Here is a 24142-nt window from a genome sequence, read left to right as displayed (position 1 = left end):
AATAAAACACCCATAAATCAATTTAAATTAATTAATCATCTGCAACTGCCATGCAATCTTCAGTCCATGTGAATTGGTTAGTATAATATTATGAGTACTATTAATATATGATACCACATAAATAAGTCAAAATACAATAATTACATTAGCATTCCAATATATGAAGAAAAATTATGAGATAAATTTTAACACCCAATTACGTTTAAAAAGAAGTACTTAATGAACTGGTTGCAAAGTGATGCTTGCTTAGTATGATAAATCTAGCATAAATCACTGAATAATTAAGGAAAAAAAACATGAGTCGTTGGCTGCTGCAGACAAGGTACTTATTCGAAGCTCATTGATAGGAAAACCTTAAAATTAGTAAGAAAGTTTAGAATAGTGACCAGTTGTAATTAAACAGAATGAGTTTCTTATATCAATAAAATAAATCTTAAACCTTTCCCCTCATCACAAATAGCACAATCACATAAAATTCAATGAGGTGTAAAAAAAAAAGGGATGAAAAAGGGCAGGTAATGCTGGCGCAGTGGCAGAATTCTCACCTGCCATGCCAGAGACCAAAGTTTGATTTCCTGGTGCCTGCCCATGCCAAAAAAAAAAAAAAAATTCAGTGTGGTGTAATTAAAAATATATGTGATCTTTTTAAGTCCTTAGTAAATAAATCCATACGAAACTACACTCACTTAAAAGGGATGAAAATAAGTCTGATGCTACACTACTTTGCATCATTGTAAGGAAAACACCATAGTACACCCTAATGTGTTTACATTTTTCTCCTTAATTTATTGAAAACTTCTTTTTCTAGCTAGAACATTACTGATATCACTAGATCTCCTTTTCCTTGCTGTTAACACCAGATCCATGTTTCTATTTAGGTAATTTTCAAAAAGAAATACGTGTGTGTGTATTTTTTGTGCATATATAGGCACCTATATGCAATGTACATAAATATACTTTTATATACTCATATGCTTACAATTTGACATTAATTACATATATGCATACCTGTGTAAAGGTATATGAATATATAATATGTTCATGGTTTTAAAATGACAAGTAGAATAAACTCATTTTGAATAATCATCAAAAGTCATTGTTCTTTCTTTATGTTTTTATCTGTGAGCATTCTGAAGATCATTTTTTAAAAGACTTTGTCCAGCATGATCAATATCTGATCTTCTTCAATAATGGTTTTTGAACTTTTATCTGGTTCTGTTCGATTGGCCTTCATTTCATGTTTCTTCGTATTATAATCTTTTGCTGCACACTGTACAGTTTAATATTTTAATGTGTTAAATCTGGGATTTTGTCCGTGACCCTGTCCCTTCCTAAATTTATATCCAGGTAGGGATATGAGAAGAGCCATCCTTGAGTGCCAGGAGCTCAAACAAGCAAACAAACAAGCAAAAAAAGGGTATCTGAGAAGCAATGAATGGACAATATGAGAATCTCGAAAAAGAGTGGAAATTGTTTTAGAACTCAAACAGAATACTGGAGTTAAAGACCACAATAATTGAAATGAAAACCCCTATGGGGTTTCAACAGCTTCTGAAGAACTCTTGAGAATTCTGACAGCTGAAAGAGAAAAGCAATGACTGTACAAGAGAATCCCAATAAGTTAAGTTCCAATTTTTCATGAGAAATCATGGAGGCAAACAGGCAATGGGAGGAAATATTTAAAGTTCTGAAAAAAATTGCCAAGCAAAAATTTTATATCCAGCAAGACTTTTCTTTCAAAAATGAGGTAGAGATTAAAACAATCCCAGATAAACAAAAACTAAGGGGGTTCATTACCACTAGCCTTACCTACAAGTCAGGCTAAAGGGAGTTCTTCAGACTGAAAGGAAATGATATTAGGACACTGAATCAAAGCAGCATAATGAAATAAAGGCCCCCAGTAAAGGTAACCATGTGGGTAATTATAAATGCCAGTACTATCATACTGTATTTGTTTTGGTATGTAGCTCTACTTCTTACTGCATTCAGGTGCTGAAATGCAAATGCACAAAAGTAATGATAAATCGATGGCTCTTGACCTACAATGTACAAAGATTAAGTGATAACAAGCACAGAAAAGGGGGGAGGAAGAGGTAAAGGAACAGAAAAAAAAATCATTGTTGTTAGTTGAGCTGATTGCTTCTGTATACCAGTCTTTTAAGTGCGTAACTCAAACTTGTACCTCAGAAAAAATACCAACTATAACATACCAGGGATTTATTAGGATTGTGGTTTCATTGGCCAAGTTGGAATTAGAACTTAGAAACCTGTTTAATGAAAAGGCCTATTGAAATGTTTGCTGAATAGTGTTTGCAGAATACAAGTTCCATGAGATACTCATCTTGATTGGAAGCTTGAAGATAAAAATTTTCCAGAAGAAATATTCTTGGGAAATGTACATTAAAGCAGCATCATGGATATTGGCAATACATATTAGAATGTTCATCCTTCTAAGAGGTTCCATGATTAAAACAATCCAAAAGAAGTAACTATATTTCCTTCAAAGCTTACTAAATACAAAACCGAGAGTTGTCTTCGATGCCAGCAGTAACTAGTTAAAATAATCAATGCTAAAAATTCTATTCATGACAGTATAATACAAATCAAGTATCCAACAACAACAATAATAAAAATGTTTAGACACATAAGAAGAGCTTTGTTGAGAAACATAGCAGGATATTTAATAGCAGTCAAAACTGAAACTAGTAAAGATGTCAGTTCTTGACAAATCTCACCCCAAATCCTTATAAAGTTATTTTAACAAACTGAAAAAAATTATACTGAAGTTAATATGGAAGCATTAAGAGGGGAAGTTAGCTACCAAATTTATGAAAAAGATCAGGGATTGTATGAAAGTTATAATGACTATTACTATAAGATATTAAAATATATGGGAAAGAGATTTCCTCTGATAATAGCCAAGTGTTTCATTTTAGACAAACCCTCCCACATGGAAAAACTAGATGTGCTGGATTAAAAGCAGATTTTTAAGCAAGGACTTGAGAGGACAAGATTTTTGAAAAATAAGGGAATTGTACCATATTTGGTGCCACTTTTCCCCTCTGTGTATTATTTAATTTTCTTATGGCTACTGAGAAATAGAATTGGAGATTTTCATCTAGTCTTATAGTAGTAAGAGTGAATCAGCATTGTGGTTCAGGGACCGTGGAGAAAGTTGGGCCCTGATAAACATCTAAGCTTTCAATTAGAATTCTCCAAGGCTAAACTAGAAATAGACCAACCATCACAAGAATTGAAACAGTTCAAACCTTGATCGGATTAATTGACCTGCTTCTATGTTCAGTGATTGCCAGAAACAAAAATAAGTCTTCTCTAGAGGACTATAAAAGTACTCACAGCATCAAATTTTTTCCTGAAATTTATCATACACAATGTCTTGCATGCGATATAAATTTATCAGGCATACCTGATATTTATAATTGAAAGCAAATGCCCCAAACAAATAGAAATAACACAAGTAGATTCAAAATCACAGAAATCCAGGAATTGAAGTTATCAGACATTGATTTTAGTTTAATTGTGATTAATATATTCAAGGAATTAAATAGCAAGATAGATAATATCAGAGAGAAATAAAAAATAAAAAACGATATCAAATGAAAATTGTGTACATGTAAAATGTAGTAATTGAAAATCTATTCTTGCACATAAAAGCAAATAGCAGAGTTAGAAGATAAGAATAAAATAACTAGGTTGAAACTCAGAGTGAAGAGTGGGTAGAAAAGTACATAGGAGACATTTGAGACATGGGAGAAATATCATATACGTATGTAATAAGATTTCCAGAAGAGGAGAGAGCTAAAAGAGCAAAAACCTTATTTAAATAGATAGCAGCCAACAATTTTCCAAAACTGACAAAATGTAGCGACCCACAGATTCCAGGAGTTCAGAAAAGCCCAAAATAAGATACATAACAATATACAATCTAAGCACATCATTGTCAAACTATTGAGATCCAAAGACAAAGAGAAAATCTTAAGAGCAGCTAGAGGGAAAATAAAACCACACACTTTCAAAGCCAACTAGGGCTCTAGGTGGGGAAGAACAGTCTCAGATCTGTGGGAATGAGAATGCTTTGACAAACAAATTTTAAAATGTTTGAAACAGACAAAACAATCTAAAATCACAACAAAGGAACAAAACTATAAAAAAAAGGAAATTATAGAACTGGAAAATTCAGTAATGGAAATAAAAACTCACTGGATAGGTTCAATAGTAGAGTGGAGATGGCAATAAACAAAAATTAGTAAACATTAGGACAAAGTAATATAATTTAGACAATCTGATCAATAAAGAGAAAATGGACTGAAAAAAATGAACTGAGCTTCAGGGACCTGAGGGACAATAGCAAAAACATGTAATATTCATGTCGTTGGAATCCCAGAACAAGAGTAGAGAAAGTGGGCCTGAAACGTTACTCAAAGAAATATTACGTGAAAGGTTCCCAAATTTGGATAAAGGCATAAAACTATAGATTCGAGAATCTATTCTGATCCCAAATAGGATAAACCCAAATAAATATATGCTAAGATGCATTCCTAACAAACTTCTGAAAACTATAGACAAAGTATCTTCAAAACAGCTAGAGAGAAATGCCACATTCCCTAGAGAGGAACACTAGTTCAAATGTAAGCACATTTCACGTCTGAAACTATGGACCAGAAGGAAGCATCAAGACATTTTCCAAGTCCCAAAAGAAAGAATTGTAAACATAAATGATATATTCAGCAAAATGATCCCTCCAGATAAAGGCATTCTTGAAAGAAGGAAAACTAAAAGAATTTGTTACAAGGAGATCAATTTTTAAAAATGGCTGATGAAGTTTCTTCAAAAAAGGAAAGGAAATGATAAATGATGAAATCTTAGGGCATCAGAAATGAAGAAAGAAAACCAGAAAAAGCAGAAATATTGGTACATACAAGAGTTTATAACCCACATTTGAATTTATAAACCACATTCGATGATTGCAACGCAAATTATCACACTATCTGATACTCAAGACAATGATATTTAAAGATGGGAAGTTAAAGGACGATAAATGAAAGATTTCCATATGCCACTCGACATGGTAAAGCTCAAGGTCAGTAGACATGAGTAGACATGGTCAGTAGACCATGATAGGTCACATACATATATTTTAATACCCTGAGCTGCCACTAAGAAAAGGGTATCAAGAGATATATTAAAAATACCATAAATAAATCATGTTAATAAAATTATAAAAATGGAGAACAGATTAGTGGTTGCTAGATTCAGGAATGGGGGGAGAGGTTTGTACAGGATGAAAAGCGTTATAAAAGGACATGAAAGATTCTTGGAAAAATGAATCTCTTTCGTCTCTTAGTCATTATGATTGATTTATGAACCTTCACATGCAATAGAATTTCACAGAACTAAATATATGTACACACAGATGAACGAATACAAGTTAAGTTGGGAAAATCTGAATAATATGAGGGACTGTATCAATGTTGGTGTATGATTGTGATATTGTACTACAGTTTTGCAAGTTACTATTATAAGGGAAAACTGGGTAAAGTGCACACAAAATCTTTCTGTATTACTTTTTACAACTGCATGTGAATCTGCACCTATCTCAAAATTAGAAAGCTTAGTGAGAAAAACTCCCCCTAAAACATGAAAACAATAGGCCAAGGGCAGGTAAACTCTAACATTGTTCAGAAAGCATTAACCTACTTACTAACAACTCAAGGAACCATGTTGTAATGCCTAGAGTAATTGCCTAAAGTATAATAAAAGGCTTTATGAAGTAAGTAGAGAGAGAAGTAGAATAGGAAAAGATGTTCACGTCAAAATATGGAAAGAAAGGAGAAAAATGAGGCATAGAACAGGTGGAACAAATAGAAAACAAATTTTAAGTTGATGCATTTAAACCTAAATATAAAAGTAGTTACATTAATGAAAACCAACTTAATATTCCAAATACAGAGGCTATGATTGTCAGACTGAAATTAAAAACAAATTATAAGATTTACATCATAGATACAGGGCCACAGAGAGCTTGAAAGCTATTTATTGAAAAAATCAATAAGATGGATAACCCCCTGTAAGATATATGAAAGAATAAAGAGGAAAAGCATACATTACTAAGACTAGGAATAAAAAGAGGATAGTACTATAGAAAGTATGGACATAAAAACTAGTATTAGGATATTTTTAAAATCTTATATGCCAATATATTTGACAGTTTAGATAAAATGGTAAAATCCATAGAAAAATATAGCTGTCCAGACTGGCACAATGAAAGTAGAGTATTTGAATAATTCTATGTCTAATAAAGAAATTGAATCTGTTATGAAATCCCTCCTGCAAAGATAACTCCTAGACCAATCGGCTTCATTGATGAATTCTTCAAAATGGTTCCACAATAGAAACATAAGGATCTCTCAACCCCTTTTACAATGCTAGCATAACCTTGATTTAAAAATCTTTGAAGGACAGCACAATAAAGGACAATTAGCTGCCAAGGCCTTCCCATGAACATAGATCATATAACAGAATCATATATTGCTTTTAGTTATAACTTTTCTTTAGTTTCTCTCAAACTCTAGAAATATTTTGGTATCTCCACAATAGAAAGTTCCTGATCAAAATGTTAACTAAATCCATCACTACCAACAATGCCAACAAATAAACAAAAAATCCAATACATGGCAACTAATAATTTTTTTTTTGTATGCTGTATGGCGGGGTTACATTTCATTATTTTTCCATGAGTATCCTGTTATTGCAGCACCATTTGTTGAATTTTTGTTTGTTTGTTTCTTGTTTGTGTTTTGGGGAAGTGCATGGACTGGGAATTGAACCTGGGTCTCCCACATGGCAGGCAAGAATTCTACCACTGAACTACCCTTGCACCCCCTCAACTAAATTGATTTTATCCAGGAAGGCAAGTTTTGGTTAACATTTAAAATGAGCCAATGCAATTACTGTATTTATGAATTAAATAGGAACTTCTTATGATTATCTTGATAAAAATGGAAAAAAATTGATAAAATCAATACCCATTCATGATAGACATTTTTAGGAAACTAGGAATTGAAGGATCCTATCTTAGATTGTAGAAGCATCAGTGCAGGGTAAAGGAGAGGCAGTATTGATGGGAAATTAGTTACATCCAGGGAGATTAATCAAATAAATATATTAAGAATAAATAGATTAAGGGTCTTATTGTTGGAGAAGGATGTTAAAAATATGGTAAGGAAGCAAACTATGGTTCTGGGTCAGAATTGGAGTCATCTGTGGTTGTGTTGAGAGATGTAGATGTATACGTACATTCCCTCTGTGTTTGTGGATGTACACAGGTATTCCCTAGCTTTAACCAATGAGAAGGATTAGAAACAGCAGCACTCAACAACAATAAGCACACCTAATCCCAGTTCTTGGTTTCTCAGTACCATTCTCTACCACATGAAACCAAGTCTCCTTGAAGAAATGGTGGATTCAGGGCTGGGGCAGAAAAAAAAAAGTAAAAAAAGTAAGGAAGTACTTAAAGTATGAAGGAGAACATATTAAAAGGATATAGACGCCAACTTGAAGAGGCTCCCACTGGCCAAATCTGGAACAATTTAAGTATCAAAATAAATACTGATAGTAATTGAGTATAATCCATTGACTGAAATAGGAAACTATGAGTTCATTCAGAGATAAATAAGTAAATGAATACATTATAACTTTGATGAAGTGGGGAAATTTTACATTGTTTCAAAATAGTACCCATAAAATGTTTAGTTACAAAGGGAAAGAGAATTATTTTACAGTGAGGAAACCTGACAGGTGTCACCTTAATTAAGTGATCAAAATCAACGTCACCAGTAATGGAACAAAAGTGCGGTCCACTATGTGACAGAGTGAGAAGGAAACAGCAACACTAATCACACGGAGCCCCCAGGCACACCCAAAGTGAGAGACATTCCTCAAAATAACTGACCTGCGTACTTCAAAAGTGTCAAGGATATAAAAATTAAGGGGACACCAAAATACTTCTACAGATTGAGGGAAACCAAAGAAAATTATAACTAGAAACAGTATATGATTCTAAACTTGATATTTTTTGCTGTAAAGAATATTTTGGGTCCAACTGGCAAAACTTGACAAGGGCTTTTGGATTGAATGATAGTAATATATCAATGTTAACTTCCCACTTTGATAATTTCATAATGGATTTGCAGGAGAATTTATTTATATAAAGCCTATTCTAAAGTGTTTGGGGTTGATAGGACATCATGTCGGCAACCTATTCTGAAATGATTCAGGTAGAAAACAACTTCTTGTTTGTGTACTTGAAACTTTTCTCTGTATTTGGAATTATTCCCAGTAAATTGCTTTAAAAAAGAAAACATGGGCAATTTGGAGAGTTGCATGTAGTTCGGTATGCTTGGAAGATAAAGCACATATGAAGAAATAGTGGGAGGTGAAGCTAGAGCCTTGTCTCAAAGGGCCAAATGATCCATGGTGAAAAGTTTAAAACATATTTGATGTTTTAGGTTTTTATAGAAAGGAGTGTTGTGCTGGTTTGAAAGGATGTATGTCCCCTAGAAAAGCCATGTTTTAATCTAAATCCCATTTCATAAAGGTAGGATAATCCCTATTCAATACTGTATGTTTGAAACTGTAAGCAGATCATCTCCCTGGAGATGTGATTTAATCAAAAGTGGCTGTTAAACTGGATTAGCTAGAGGTATGTTTCCATCCATTTGGGTGGGTCTTGATAAGTTTCTGAAGTTTATTAAAGAGGAAACATTTTGGAGAATGAAAAAGAGATTCAGAGAGAGCCAGGGAAGAATGACATAGCCATGAGAAGCAGAGAGCCCACTAGCCAGCGACCTTTGGAGATGAAGAAGGAAAATGCCTCCCAGGGAGCTTCATGAAACAGGAAGCCAGGAGAGAGAGCTAGCAGATGGTGCATTGCTCACCATGTGCCCTCCAGCCAAGAGAGAAACTGTGACTGCGTTTGCCATGTGCCTTCTCACTTATGAGAGAAACCCTGAACTTCATCGACCTTCTTGAACCAGGGTATCTTTACTTGGATGCCTTTGGTTGGACATTTCTATAGAATTGTTGTAATTGGGACATTTTCTTGGCCTTAGAACTGTAAACTAGCAACTTATTAAATTCCCCTTTTAAAGCCATTCCGTTTCTGGTATATTGCATTCTGGCAGCTAGCAAACTAGAACAAGTGTTATGATACATATTTCAGAAAACATCATTCCAATAGCTTTGTAGAGGATATAAGGAAGAGGACTGAGAAATGTTAAAAAGACAGAATGACTATTTATAAACCAAGTTAGAGGTTATGAGGCCAGAACTGAGGAGCAGATGCTCAGGGTATATGTCCATTGGATAGTGCAATGAAAACTTAGCTAGAATAGTCAGAGCAGAAGGGTTAAAGGCAGACAAATTGTGATGGAACAAGGAGTACAGAGGCGATAAGGAAGTGAAAACTTTTGTAACCAGATAGAAGGGCAAAAATATTGGAAGTTTCATATTTTAGTATTTCTGGAGCATGTTATTCCTAAAGCATTAAGAGAAGCAAACTCTACTGTACACATTTCCAGTGCCATCTTATTGCTTCAGGCCAGCATATCACAAGAAGGCAGAAGTAAAGTCGAGCCCCTGGGTCAGGGCATTTTGAACAGGAGAAAGGTGGGGGACAGGATGTGTTTGATGGTGTCTGACTTTGCTCATGACATTTGTGAGAGTTTTGGGGACCATGCCAGCAAGGGCCCAGGATTCCAGGTATCCAATGGCACCCCTTGGAGGCTGGGAGGGCAGAGATGTGCATCAGGGAACAGAGCTGAGGCTGGATGACAACAGTAGAGCAGTTGGAGCACCAAACCAGGGAAAGAAAAGAGAAATGTGAGGGCCATTGCAGAGTGACCAGAGATGGGATGATGTGCAAACATGTCAGAAGGGACACTCTGAGGACCTCTTCTGTGAATGCCACTTCTGGCCTCTGGGACCCGGAGAACTTATGAGGGCAGAGTAGAGACAGTCTGAACTGGAACACACCAAGTGCTTCTTTGTTCCGAGAACCAGCTGGGCATTTTAGACAGATTATTTTGCTTTGCAACAATCCTACCATATGGATATTATTTAGACTTATTTCACAACCTGAAGCTAAGGGGTGTAAGGTAACTGGGAGATTGGGAGATCTAGTGCTGCCTAATTCCAAAGCCCATCATCTTGCTTCTACATGAGTAACTCCTGGCTTAGATCTACTTAAAAGTGAAAAAATGTGTAGTGGTGCCAGAAGAAAAATTTTAGAATATGTTCATTCTAAAATGTTGTTAGAATTGTAAATTTCAGAAGGTAGCTGTGATACCTTGTGATCTTAACACTAATCAATTGTATTTCCTAGAATTTTAGAATTTCAGAAGTGTCCAGATGCAGTTGTCAACTGATCATTTTTCTCTTTAACCTGTTCAGAAAGTGTAACCCACAAAGTTGGGGCAACTTTACAAAATGGATTTTGGATATTAAAGCTCATGAAGGGTCTACTGAAATTTTGTTGAACAAAAAAGAAAGCACTGATTACCTCTATCACGAACCCATTGCTTCATAGAGGATGTAAGATATAAGATAAAAACATAAAGCATAAAACAATGGCAGCAACAAACCAAACAAAAAACCCTGGCATATGTTTTAAAAATATTCACGATAATGATAGATTATAAACTTATTTGCAACCTGCAGATCATAATAAAATATTTAATAAGTAATGTCTATGATCATAATAAGTTTAATAACTTAAAATCATTTTAGGGCCAATATTTATTTTATAGTCATCTGAATTCATCTCTCACTATGACTTCCAAAAGCGGTGGTAGCTGCTGTGTGTTACTGTGATTTTGCAATATTATTTGGTTTATTTTGGTCGTTATGATTTCAGATACTGAACGAATTTCAGGTACACTGAATGAATGAATGAAAATATAGGAAGTGTGGCTAACTTTGTTTTGGCTTGAGGGACTCAGGAGCTCACCATACTGCTTTAAGGGACATAAACATCACTTTTTAGACATTGCTGGACTTCCTCTGCCTACCCTACATATCTCCCCTTTAATTTTTTTTCACTTTTTAAATATCCTTGTTCACAAATCAGTATAATATTGGTCAGTTTGGATGCCATATTTGTGATAAAGCAGATAATGAAAAGTATATTTACAATGAAACCATTATTTTATATAATGGAATCAACTGATGTGTGACCTCCTGCAGTAATAATTTAATGGACTCAACCCTACCGTCTGAGTGGACTGATTTTATGATTCTCCTAGTGAGTTTTGAGTTGGGTCTGGTTTCTTGGCGCTTCAGTCTGTGATCCAAGGCTCCAGAGAAAATCCCTGGAAATCAGCAGTTGGAACCAGGCCACCCCAGGGTTGAAGATAGTGGGCAGGGAAAAGGACCCCAGGGATGATGCCTTACAGACCCAATCGCCGTGCCAAATGCATGATTCCAGAGCTTTCAGCATCACAAAGTCAAGTCCGGTGCCATATATATTCCTCTCTCCATCTCAAATGCCTGCATTTGCTATACTTTGCAGGACACTGGGGCAGGATGGGGCATGTTGTAGAGGAGGAAGGGATCTGTCCCAACAATTTTATTAGCATTTGGAAATTTTCAATACCAAGGATTAATATCTAAAATGCAAGTTTATAGGCACAAGCAACCCAGCTAGCCATTAGCTTAAATGTATGAGCACTATAGTCAGGGAAGTGCTATGCTTACACAACCGCAGTCTTGTCTCTAATTTTAAAATAATTTATTCTCTTGTAGGGTATGCAACTGAGCAATGAGAGAGTGGTCCATTTGCAATACCCAGAGCTAAGGATTTCAGTGCTTCCAAAAGAGGTGGACTAGAGAACTTTATCGGGAAGCTGAGGGGTTCTTCCCTTTCAGTCAAGATGCCCCTTTCAGTCAAGATGCCCCTGTTTAAGTCACTTTTAAACTTTGTTTCAAGCTTATATTGTACAAATTCTAGTCTTGGCTGAGGGTAGTTTCCAAAAGTTTCTTGTGTCTCTCTTTGGACTCTCTCTTTTTCTATTTATTTTTCGTGAATGATCTTTGAACCCATATATATATCTAGCGTATACCAAGGCTTCTTTCCTGTAGAAGTTAGCAGAGTTGTGAGTTCCAACAGAAACTGATCATACTGTTTAAAAACTATACCCTTAAGAGAGTACAGATATTGGCGTCTGAGGTTTGTTTTCACAATCTGGTGGTGTTTGCTAGCGATTGTCAATGCCTGGCCCAGCAGGGGGTTATTGCTCTTTACCCTAGAAAAAGAAGTGAAGGCACATGGAGTCTGGGGGTAATACATCACTTTGAACTTGTTTGGATTTGTAAAATGGGTTCCCCAAGCAATTCGAATCCACGGTGCATTTTCCTCAGCGTTTCTGAAGCTCACCATCATGTTTTTTAATGGTCTCTGAAGAGTATTCCTAATTGAACTTTTAAATTGTTCCATATCAAAAAGGCCAATGTCTTCACCTGGTCCTTTACTCACCTGAAAGACATCCCACAATTTCTGGTGCTGATGAGCCTAAGTATAAATGATGTCTAAAAGGGCTGCTTCATGGTTACATGCTTTTCCTCACAAAGGGGAATCAAATCCTCAACAAGAGGCTCCTTTCTCTGCTGGAAGTTTATGGTTTCTCTGCTGGTAGTTGATTTTCAGAAAAAAATCCCACACTTTTCAGGATTGTCGTCATTTCTGTAGTGGGGATTTTCAAGAAGGCCCTCTTGATAAATTCTGCAACAGTCTCATATGGGCTCTTTGGCATGGCCCATATCTCCTACTGTCTCTAATTGAGGTTTTTTGACACAACTACCCTTGTGTATTTTATGCTCAGAAAGCACTCTATCCCATCTTGCAACACTGTTTACATTTGATATTGCCAGTTCTTCAAAATTTTTGCCAATCAAGTGGTAAACTGCAATATTATTTTGGTTTAAATTATTCACAGGGTTGAGTATATTTTTATACATTTATTTTTCTCTTGTATGAAGTGACCTTTGAAAAGAATTTTCCCACTTTCTTTTGGGTTACTTGTCATTTTTGCATTAATAGATATTTAATTGTTTATGAAAAAATTTTTTTGCTCAGTGATGTGTGCTGCAAATCTCTTATTCCAATGTGTATTTTTAAAATAGTCTTTATATTTTAAAGCAGACTTAGGCTTACAGAAAAGTTGCACAGGAAGTACAGAGCATTTACATACATTCTTCTCTCTCTACACTGTTTCCCCTATCATTAACAGTTTCCAGTAGCTGGTATATTTGTTACAATTGGTGAACCAATATTACTATGTTACTATTAACTAAAGTCTATAGTTTCTACTAGGGTTCACTTATGTGTTGTACAGTTCTATGTGTTTTGATAAATGCAGTAAAAACTGCAGCCCACTACACTATAATACAGAATGGTTCACCACCCCTAAAACCCTCTGTTGTCCACCTATTTGTCCTCTCCTCCCCCCCCAAAAGAACTCCAAGCAATTATGCTTTTTTTGTCTCTATAATTTTACCTTTTCCAGAATATCATATAGTTGGAATCATACAGCATCTAGCCACTTCAGACTGACTTCTTTCACTTAGCTATATGCATTCTAAGTTTCTTCCATATATTTTCATGGCTTGATAACTCATTTCTTCTTATTGCTATATAATATTCCATTGTATGGATTTACCACAATTTATCAATTTACCTGTTGAAGGATATCTTGGTTGTTTCCAATTTTGGGCAATTATGAATAAAGCTGCTATAAACATTCATATGGAGGATTTTGTGTAGAAATAAGTTTTCAGTTCATTTGGGTAAGTGCCTAAGAGTGTGATTGCTGAATTGTATGTGAAGCGAATGTTTAGCTTTATAAGAAATTACAAAACTGTCTTCCAAAGTAGCTGTATCATTTTGCATTCCCACCAACAATGAATGAGAGTTCCTGTTATGCCACATCCTCTCGTGTGTTTGGTATTACCCGTTGTGTGTGTGTGTGTGTAGTTTCCATTCTAACAGATGTGTATTAAAATCTCTTTATTTTAATTAGCAATTCTCTAATGACAAATGATGTTGACCATCTTATCATATGCTTATCAAGAGCATATCTTCTTTTGTGAGGTTTTCTGTTTAGCTCTTCCTCCCATTTTTTCATTGGGTGTTTGCTTTCTTATTGTTGAGTTTAACATATATGTCATAGATGCATTTTTGAAATGATCTTTCTCTTCTATGTGAGATAAGGATCTGATTTCATTTTTTCCATATATAAAAGCAATTGTACACCATTTCCTCCTACTGATCTGCAATGCCAGTTGTCATAATCAGGTTTTTATCTTTGTATGAGAAGAGAGGGTTCCTTTCTTCTGTTCCGAAGTATGTCTATTTGTTCATCTCTGCTCCAGTGAAACCATATCTTAATAAATTTATTTTATAATATGTCCTGATAAAGGCTAAAGCACATCACTCCAACTTGTTCTTCCTTTTCAGTGGTGTGATTTTGGACCATTGGCTCATATATATTCATTTTAGAACATTTTAACTTGTACAGAAAATAACTTGTTGGGATTTTGTTTGGATTTTCATTGAATATAAATCAATTTGAGGAAAATTAGCATCTTTATAATATTAAGTTTTCCAACATAGAACATGGTTTCTCATTTCCTTTGTCTAGAGTCTTCTAAATTTATATACCTTCTATTATATTTATTTGAAAGTATTTTAAAGGTAAATGATATACTATTGGAAAGGGTATACTATTTAATATTACATTTCTACACAAAGGTGCTTACATACTTTTGTCTGAAATACACAAATGAAATTGACTTCTCTAAATTTATTATGTATCTGGCATTCTTGTTAAGTTTCATTATTAATTCTAATAACTCATTAGTAGAATCCTTTGGATGTTCTATAAGCCATTACATTATTAACAAATACTTACAGTTATGTTCTATTCATTAATTTTTTTACCTTTATTTCTTTTCCTTGCCTTTTTTAAAACTGGCTATGGCCTCAGATGTAATATTAAAGAGAAGATGATATTAGGAAAAATTGTCTTATTTCTCATTTTAAAGGGAAGACTTTCTACAGTCCATTCCTAAGTATAATATTCTCTCTAGATTTTTAATAGCCACCCTTTATCAGTTAAAAGAAGTTTCCTTAATTCCCTACTTTGCTTGGCAATATTTTCATGAATAAATGTTGAATTTTCTTAAATACTTTTTCCTCATGTTTTTCTCCATTTATCTATTAATGTTTGATGTATCAATGAATTTTCTGATTCTAAATTATCTTCTTAGGCTTTCTCCTACATAGTCATACAATAAAACTTTAAACACAATTAGATTTGGTTTGTTCTTATTTTAATTTAAGGATTATTGAATCTATACAGATAAATGAAACTGGCCTGCATTTTTTCTTTGTGTTTTCTGTTATTGTCTTTGTCTGACAATAACAGAAACAATTTGGGAATAATAAGCTTCTTAATGAGTTGAGTAGCATTTTTTTTCTTGAATAGGTTTTATAAAATTAGAATTACTTGTTCTTTATAAAATCAGAATTCACTGGTACAACTGTCAGACACAGGATTTTTTAAAGAGGATTTTAAGCTATTGATTCAATTTATTTAATAATTGTGAAATATTCAAGTTTTTAGCTCTTTTTGAGTCATTTTGGTAAGTTACATTTTTCTAGAAATTGATCTACTCTATCTTCGTTTACAAATTTATTGATAAAGAGGTGCTCTTAACATTCTTATTTTTTCTTTATTGCTTGCAATATCTAGACTTTGAGTTTTTTTTTTTTTCTTTTCAAAAAGCTTTTGTGGGAAGTGCAAGGGGAGATCAGTGGTAGAATTCTCATCTGCCATGCGGGAGACCTGGGTTCAATTCCCAGTCCATGCACTTTCCAAAAAATGAACAAGGAAAACAAAGATTCAGCAAATGGTACTGCAATAATGGGATACTCACATGGAAAAATAATGAAATGTAACCCTGCCACACAGCATACAAAAAAAAAAAAGCTTCTGTACATTACCTCTTTTTTAAAAAAATAAAATTAACTAGACTTCTTAATTTGATGAGACTTAAAAGATTATCAGCCTGTTTTTTTTGCATGGACAGGCTCCTGGAATCGAACCCAGATCTCTGGCATGGCAGGTGAGAACTCTGCCACTGAGCCATGTTGCCCTATCAGCCTGTTTTTTATTGTTCCTATTATATGCTAATTTTCTATTTCAGTACTTTCTATTTTATCTTTATTCTGTTGAATTTTTCAACCACAATAGGGCACTTCATTTTTTTCAACTTTTAGGAAAATAAATTTCCTTTTAAGTACCAACTTAGGTGCATCTTATTGTTTGTATATGTAGTATTTTTAATAACATTCAGTTCTAAATATTTTCCATAATTATTTTTTAAACATAAGAATGATTTGGAAGCATACACTTTTTAATAGATTCCATTTATGTCAGTATTTATTGAGACTTGCTTTATGCCCTTAATCTGTATGCACTTTTCAGAAAATATCTCTGTATAACTGAAAAGAATATATGTTCTCTAATTTTCAGCATGTTTCACATAATTCAATCAAGCCATTAATTAATTTGATCAAATCTTTAAACACTCATAATTTTTTTTCTGCTTCATATAGCAATAGTACAGTTGGGTTAAAAATCTCCCAATATTATCAGATAGATATGTTATTTTCACCTTACATTTTTACCAGGTTTACTTTGTATATCTTGGGTCCATGGGATTAGGTAATTTTAGAGCTATTATATCTTCCTGCTGAATTGATCCTTTAATCATTATGTATTGACTCTATTTGTTCTTTACTAATCCTTCTTCAACTTAAACTCTATTTTTTGTTTATTTGTTTTTAGCATGGGCAGGCACTGGGAATCGAACTCATGTCTCCGGCATGGCAGGCGAGAATTCTGCCACTGAGCCACTGTTGGCACTGCCCTTAACTAGACCATCTTTCTTTTGGTTAGTATTTCTCCTTCTATTCTTTTATTTTGATGTTTTAAATCGAGGTAACTGGATTTTTTTCGTTATGCGTCCCTATAAAATTTCACATTTTAATGGAATGCTTACTTGTAACGAATGCTTGGTTTACACTAAAGAATTTCCATCTTCAGGATGAATGAACTTATTCTCCCAGCTTCTGGGCATGTCAGTGGCCAGTTCTGTTTTCTCAGTTCTGTCCCCTCCAGGAGAGCTGAGAGTTTCTGCAACCACTTTACCCCCAAGGCATACCTTCCCAGGGGCAGCTAACATACAGGGACTGGTTGATGCAGGGCCCCTGTTGTGAAATTTCTGAAAGGCCATCCAAGCTCCAGAGAGTCTTGTGAATTTAATTGAGATCTTTATTGTGACTCCTTCACAACTCAGTATTTCCTAATGTCATAAGAAAGAACGAAGTTATGAGATATGCAGCAACATGAATGTGTCTTGAAAATATTAGGCTCAGTTAAATAGGTAAGGCACATACAGACAAATGTTGTATAATATCACTGGTATTTTGATACGTACTGTTTTATCACTGGAGTATGCATACATTTAATTTGACTGTGATATTAGATTGTTCTCTGTAACCATTAAATCAGTCTATGCTCCTACAAAGAGTGCAGGAGAAGACTTATTGACCACATATCCACCAACTTTTGGCCCTCTATTGCTTTTAATTATATTATCTATTAACTTTGTCTGTGGTCCCTGTTTTGAATAGAAATGCTTAACTTATATGATCTAATTAACTGATTTTAAAAACTTAAACATTACGCTTTTGTCATTCTTCTAGGTTACTAAGGTACTATCCAAATTTTTATCAATTAATTTTCCCTTTCACATTTAAATCTTTAATTCATCTTGAGTTGTGCTGTTCACTAACAACATGTAGTAATTGAAAGGTGGCTATTGCACTTGAGGAATTGAATTTTTAATCTTATTTCATTTTAATTAATTTAAATTTAAATTTCACCAAAGCATTGTAAAGTGTTTTCCCATCATTTATATTTTTATTGTTGTAATAAGTATCCATTTCTCTTTAACTATCATATCATATAAGACATTGTTTTATTGTAGCATGCATATCAGGCAAAGCATTATTTATAATATTACACATAAATTACACCAACTACCAATTTAATTGGTGTCAACCAATCGATTTCATTGAAATAATTTTTTCTATACACTGATGTAACATTGTAATATGTTTATGAGAATATATTATGCCAACAGCAAGAGTCACAGTGATAACTATGTAAATTTTAATTGACAATTAAATTTAAAAAATTATTTAATCATAATGTATTTACATTTTGTAGTCTAAAAATAATTATTGACAAATTTTTAGGTTTAACATGAAGGCATAGTACTATTGAAGAATCAAGTGAACTACAGAAACTAGTATTATGATTGGAACCATAAAGATAAAAAAGATTGAAAGGAGATATGTCTCCAATTTCACAATAAATGTCAATTGCAAATTGCTGTGGCAGAGGAAAATTAAAAAAAGCAATTTGTTTGTCATATAAAGTTTAAAGTGGAAAATATTAACAGACATTTTCAGCAAATGCATGGTGAATTTATTTACAAATACATAGTGAATGAGATGTTTCCCCTTAAAGTAAAAAAAGCATTGACAAAATCATCTGAAATCAGAATTAAATGCCTAATAATCTTTAAAAAATTACTTGTAACAGTAACAATTTAAAACTTGAGCTGTATAAAATGACTTGAATTCTTGTTTAGAAAAGTTACATTTTGATGGGTTATTGCAAATAAAATTATTATTTCAGTTATGGAAATTTTGTTAGAAAATTATGAGGAAAATTCTAAAAAGGATGTTTTTCTGAAAGTGAAAAACCTTTAGTTAAGTCATGAAACAATTGTCCTAGAAAATACACTGTTAACAATATCAAAGAGTAATTAATTCAGCATTTGAAAAACTGTAGGTATCTTTCTTTAGTTTTAGATGAGTTATATGATATGAGACACTACTTACTGAATTAATACTTTTGAATGTTCTGTCTCAAAGGATATCCAAATTTACATAGAAATTTTGCCAACTCACAATCTAAAATTTTGAACTTGAGACATAGATATTTTTGAAACTTTTACAGTTTTCAAAGAAGAATTTCAGGTAGATTAAAAATTAGTTGCTATCACAGAAGACAGTGCTCAGGAATCACAGAGGATAGCTAACAATCTAGGTTCACCCAATTTTAAAACAAGAGAATGGTGTTTCCCTTATGGTCTCATTCCACAGTGTGGCATGTATTGAAAGTGTTTTTGCTCAATTTTTTTGAAGCATACTTTACGAAAAGTGTCATGAATACATGAATACATATATAGCATTTATATGTCCCTCAATATATGCATGCAAATGTTTGAATCATCACCAATTTATGGAACTGTTGACAGAAATAATGGACAATGAAATGAATGATTTTGTGTTCTTCACCAATACTAATTGGTTGAGTGATGGGGGAGTTTTACAAAGATATACTTTGCTGTCAACTTAAAATTTTTTTGTAACAAAAGTAATGCTTGCTAAATACTCAGTAATCAAAGGCAAAAATCTGCAGTATAGCTTATACTTTACTCCTAATATCCCATTATATATAAACAAGGTACATTTAAAGCTCCAAGGAAAGAAAAATCTTATTTCTAACCTAGCTAGATAGGCACGAGTCAGGTATGAAACTCAAGCTTTTCATAATACAAATTGCCAGTAATGATTTTACACATTTTCCCAATGTGAATCAATATGTACAAGATTTTAGTTTCCATGAGCAACATATGTGAATTGGCTGCAATATTATGAGAAGAATGTGATGTATGCTTTGTTTTTAAGACAGATCTAGAGTAACTTTTCAAATTATGCAATACTGTACTTTCAACTTTATGTTAATAATACTGAACTGACAGAAGAATAAAATAATTTGTGTAATTTGGACATAGTATTGGCACTAATGTGTATTTGCTCCCAAGTCCAATAAGTTCCTCTACAATAGGTGAACAAAATTTTTAGTGTGGATGCAGTTTTTAAAGAAAAATGATTTTTCATGCACAATTTACTTACTGGAAAATTATCAAATATGCTTGGAACAAATTGGACATGTGAATCTAATCTTTAAACTAAATTTATAAAAATCTTGACATGTGAATCCAATTTTTCATCTTTAAAAAATCATATAGATTAATCTGATCAGATTAGTATAGATTAACTACTTCCAATGAAGCGAATAATTGAATTGCAATTATGTTGTAAACGTAAAATTAACACCGTAATTTGAAGAAGACTTAGTATGAATAAAAGATGGTAAAATCATCAATATTTTAATATTTATTAAATGCCAAAATGACAATAAGTTGGACATATTAAGTTAAATAAACTCTATTATTAAAACTAAGCCTTTTCCCTTTGACTTTTTAATGTTGCAACTAGAGATTTTAAAATAACATGTTTCCCAAACATTGCATTTCTTTTGGCCCACTCTGATCTAAAGCCCCCATTTTAGGGAACTAGTTAATTTTTCTCCATATCATGATGTGGATAATTTGATAAACCATTCCCTATTCATTTGATATATCACCTTTAATGACTTACATATACATGGTCTATCTCTAAACTATTCTATGCCATTTGTCTATTTTCTATTATTATGCCTTTGCAGCATTTATTACTTAACTTAGGAATGCTTGTAGTACCAAGAATATCTCTCCATTTTTTCAGATCATTTCATGTCTTATTAGAAATTTAGTGTTTTTTTCCCATGGATTTAGTAGTTATTTTATTTGATGTATTTTCGGTAATATTTAATTTGTTCTTGCAGATACACATAGATATATGTCATTGTTTTTTTTCTATGATGTAGAAACATTTGTAAATTGAGCTTATATATGGCAAAATTATTGAGCACTCATTAGTTTTAATAGTTTATGTGTTTAGTATGCTTTTTTTTCCTACATAGGTGATCATGTCACAGTCAAATAAGTTTTATGTCTTACCCCCCAAACCTACACCAACACTAGGTTAAATGGTAATGGTGATCATGGGTCTTATTTTCCTATTGCCAAGTTAAATAAAGTGCATCTACGTTTTTTAAAATCACATAAATGTTTTTTATAAGTTTTGGATATATTCTTTATGAAATCGATGAAGTTCTCTTTTACCTCCACATTAATTTTCTCATTGATTGAAATAATAAGACTTTTTCTTTTTAATATGTTAACATTGCAAATTATATTACAGGTTCTCTAATATCAAGCCATACTTATTTTCTTGGGCATTGGAGATTGAATCATATCCCCCTCCAAAGGCATATTCAGGTCCCAACCCCTGGTCCTGTGGATGTGAACCGATTGTAAATAGAACTTTTTCACGAGGTTTAGTTAATGAATGGCCTAATTGAATTAAGATTTGCTTAATCCTATTACTGGATGCCTTATAGAGAAGCCACAGAGGGAGAAAACCATATGTAACCATCAGAAGGTAGAAGTCAGTGGGACCCAAAAGAAAAAGAAGAGGACTTTGTCACATTGCCATGTGATAGAAAAGCTAAGGGTAAAGGATTGCCGGCAGCCAGCCCCAGAATGCTACAGTCTTCAAGGAGAAAGCATCATCTTACAGATACATCAATTTTCAATTTCTCCTAACTTCAAAACTGTGAGCCACAAAATTCCTGTTGTTGGTATTTGCTTTAGCAGCTGAGGAACCAAAGCACTGGCATTCTTTGATTATGACACATTTCTTTAAACAAATGATTGGAAATAGTTACATTTTATTTTAGAATATTTCATGCATATTTATAAATGAAATAGACCTATGGGTTTTTGTTTATTTGCTTTATAAGTAAATTTATTTCTTTGATTATTTGAATGGATCTTATTTGGTTCAGCAGTCAAGTATACACTAACCTCACAAAACGAATGAGAATTTTCTTTTGTCTAGAACAATTTGGATAACATAGTAATTCTTACTGATTTTTTTGTAGTTTGGTGCATCTGATCTGAGTTCAAATTTGTAATCCATCCATATCAATTTACAATGAAAAACTGTGTAGGCCAAAAGCAGCCCTATAAATCTTGAGAAGTAATGTCTTTCTTATTGACATTTCTTTGTTTAGAAATGTTCCTCTTAGACTCCGAAATTTGCTTTCCTACAGAACATATGTTTTAAAAGTATATGTTACTATTTTTTAAAAATAAACTTATATAAATAAATAAATATCTTTTCAAAGATGCATGTTGTGGTTAATAAACTAAAATTTTTGACACCTTCAATGGATCTTCTCTCTGTAGATCATATTTGCAATTGAGGGAAATCTCTTCACAGGACCGGAGATATCTGGTATGTTAGAGAAAATTCTGCTGGAGAATTTTCTGATGGAGGATATCCCAATATTTTACTGTTTAAAATATCTTTACTGTTTAAAATGTTTAAACTCAGAATTTTTCATAGGTTTTTTTTTTTGCCTTTATTCATTATTAACTTCCTTTGATCAACATTTATGAAATAAACTCACAAAATAAATTGTGACTTTAGTTGTTGAAACAACTAATTAAAAATATTCAAACAAACATGCTAAATCAACTAAAAAATCAAATCAATGAATTGAGGGAAGATACGGCAGAAGGGATGAAGGATATAAAGAAGGCATTGGGTGAACATAAGACTAAAAGGATTGAAACAACAAATGTAAGAATTTATGGGAATGAAAAACACAATAGAAAAGATTAAAAACAGAATGAAGACTTACAATGGCAGATTTGAACAGGCAAAAGGAAGGATTAGAGAATTAGAGGACAGGACATCTGAAATCTTACACAGAAAAGAACAGATAGGGAAAAGAATGGAAAAGATATGATCATGGTTTCAGGGAATTGAATGACAACATAAGGGACATGAATATACATGTTATAGGTGTTCAAGAAGGAGACGATAAGGGAAAATGAGCAAAAAGAATAATGGAGGAAATAATTATTGAAGAATTTCCATCTCTTATAAAAGACATAAAATTACAGATCCATGAAGCACAATGTACCTCAGATAGAATAGACCTGAATAGATCTCCTTCAAGACACTTTCTCATTAGATTGTCAAATGTCAAAGACAGAGGAAGAATTCTGAAAACAGCAAGAGGAAAGTGATCCATCATATATATGGAATCTTGATAAGGCTGTATGTATTTCTCAGCAGAAACCATGGAGGTGAGAAGACAGTGATATGATATATTTAAGATACTGAAAGAGAAAAACTGCCAACCAAGAATTTTATAGCTGGCAAAACTGGATTTCAAAAAAGAGGGATAGTTTAAAATATTTTCAGATAAACAAACACTGAGAGAGTTTGTGAACTTGGGGCCTGCTCTACAAGAAGAAGTGAAGGAAGCATTACAGGCAGCTAGGAAAAGAAAGGGAAGTGGGGTTTGGAGAAGAGTGTAGAAAAGAAGATTTTAAGTAAGGATAAAAAAAGAGAGAGTAAAACAAAAATGTGACATATAAAATCCAAAAGACAAAATGGTAGAAGAAAGTACTGCCTTTACAGTAATAGCATTAAATGTTAATGGATTAAACTCCCAATCAAAAGATGTAAACTAGCAGAATGGATTAAAAATCAGGGCCCATCTATATGCTGTTTACAAGAGACTCACTTTAGACCCAAGGACAAAACTAGCTTGCTGAGTATGTTTATGGTTGAAAGAGGAAGGCTAGGGGCATGTATGACACCAGAAGGAAAGACAGAAGATAAAGACTGAGACTGTATAACTTGGCAAAATCAAGAGTGGACAATGACAATGATTAAATATACAAATATAAGAATGTTTTTATATGAGGGAGAAGAAAGGAATGTCAACATTGCAAGGTATTGAAAATGGGATGGTATATGGAAAAATACAATCAATGCAAACTAACGTTTACAGTTAATAGTAACATTGTAATATGCTTCCATTAAGGATAATAAAGGCAATAAAGCAAAGGTAAGAGTCAATAAGAGGGGAATATAAAGGAGGGGCATGGGATTCTGTATGTTGTTGTTTCTCCTTTTTATTTTATTTTCACTTTTTATTCTTCTTTTTCTTTTCTTTTT

General features: G+C 33.2%; 1 long non-coding RNA gene and 1 pseudogene across 1 annotated transcript in view; one reads left to right on the top strand and one right to left on the bottom strand.

The window, feature by feature from the left end:
- LOC143648674 (uncharacterized) overlaps nt 1–22211 on the top strand; it is a 66627-nt gene extending 44416 nt beyond the window's left edge. The window contains exons 2-3 of the long non-coding RNA XR_013158721.1: nt 16935–17031; nt 21504–22211. This is a non-coding gene — a long non-coding RNA (uncharacterized LOC143648674). The remainder of the gene's footprint in view (nt 1–16934; nt 17032–21503) is intronic.
- On the bottom strand, nt 11769–12827 carry LOC143678456 (centromere protein N pseudogene; annotated as a pseudogene).
- Nucleotides 22212–24142: the final 1931 nt, after the last annotated feature.

This window comes from Tamandua tetradactyla, chromosome 1 (assembly GCF_023851605.1).
Source record: "Tamandua tetradactyla isolate mTamTet1 chromosome 1, mTamTet1.pri, whole genome shotgun sequence".
NCBI classification, from domain to species: Eukaryota; Metazoa; Chordata; class Mammalia; order Pilosa; family Myrmecophagidae; genus Tamandua; species Tamandua tetradactyla.
The sequence above is the reverse complement of the archived record's forward strand: the minus strand, read 5'-3'. Positions and strand labels throughout refer to the sequence as shown.